Here is a 1,435-nt window from a genome sequence, read left to right on the forward strand (position 1 = left end):
GTCAATCCACTGGACACCCAGCTAGCCGGCCATTGACCTGCGCACCACGGACCTCCCCCGTAAGCTCCAAAGCCACCCGCCCCAGCCGCATCCGTGAAAATATTCAGATCACTCGTATCCTGCGCTGGGGCCATCCATAGCGAGCGACCATTGTACTGGCCCAAGAAGTCATCCCAAACCTGAAGATCAGCTCGGTGCTCCTCCTTGAGCCTCACAAAATGATGCGGCGCCCGCACTCCCGCCGTTGCCGCCGCCAACCTTCTACCAAACACCCTCCCCATCGGCATAATCCGGCAGGCGAAATTCAACTTCCCCAGCAGCGACTGAAGCTCCCTCAGCGACATTTTCTTCCTTCTACAAGCCCGTCGCACCTCCAGCCTCAAAGCACCCAACTTATCCGCCGGGAGCCGACACTCCATTGCCACCGAGTCAATTTCGATTCCCAAGAAAGAAATCGTCGCTACCGGGCCCTCCGTTTTTTCCGGCGCCAAAGGGATCCCAAAATCCCTCGCCACCTTCTGTAGGGCATGAAGCAAGTTACCGCAAACCGGCGAACCCCCCGGGCCAACGCACAAAAAATCATCTAAGTAATGGATCAACGAATCGACCCCGGATACTCCCCTCGTTACCCACTCCACGAAGCTACTAAACGCCTCGAAGTATGCACAAGAAAGAGAACACCCCATCGGAAGGCACCGATCCACGTAAAAGGCCCCATTCCAAAAACAACCCAACAGCCGTTGGCTTTCTGGATGGACCGGCAACAACCTGAACGCCGCCTCGATGTCGGTTTTTGCTAGCAGCGCCCCCGGACCCGCAGCCCGCACTAACCCCACCGCCTTATCGAATGAGGTATAAACTACGGAACACAACTCGTGATCAATCCCGTCATTTACCGACGAACCTTTGGGATACGATAAATGTTGAATCAAACGAAACTTTCCGGGCTCGCGTTTAGGGACAATACCCAAAGGGGACACAACTAAATCTTTTACCGGCGACTCCACAAATGGCCCCGACATGCGCCCCAACGAAACTTCTTTTAACAACTTTTCCGACACGACTTCCGCATGCAAGTAAGCCGATTTTAAATTTCTCCGCGTAACCGGAACCTCATAAGGAGGCGGAGGAATAACAAAACCAACACTAAACCCTTCATAAAGCAACTTAGCTGCCGCCCTATCCGGATACTCATTTAGATAAGGGGCCATCCTTTCCACCCTCACCGGCGACACCCCCTTGACCAGCCCCGTGCTGGTTCCCGGACCTCTTTTTCCGCAGACATTTTGCCGCCCCGTGTGATGCACCATTACACTCGGAGCACACGTGCTTGAACTTGCACGTGGCCCCAAACTTGCACTGGCCTTCATTGAATTGCCAGCAAAACCCCGCCTTTCCCCCGCCGCTTGGTCCACTCTGACTAGTCTGGCCTCCC

Source organism: Rhinoderma darwinii, assembly GCF_050947455.1.
Source record: "Rhinoderma darwinii isolate aRhiDar2 chromosome 3 unlocalized genomic scaffold, aRhiDar2.hap1 SUPER_3_unloc_16, whole genome shotgun sequence".
Lineage (NCBI taxonomy): Eukaryota > Metazoa > Chordata > Amphibia > Anura > Rhinodermatidae > Rhinoderma > Rhinoderma darwinii.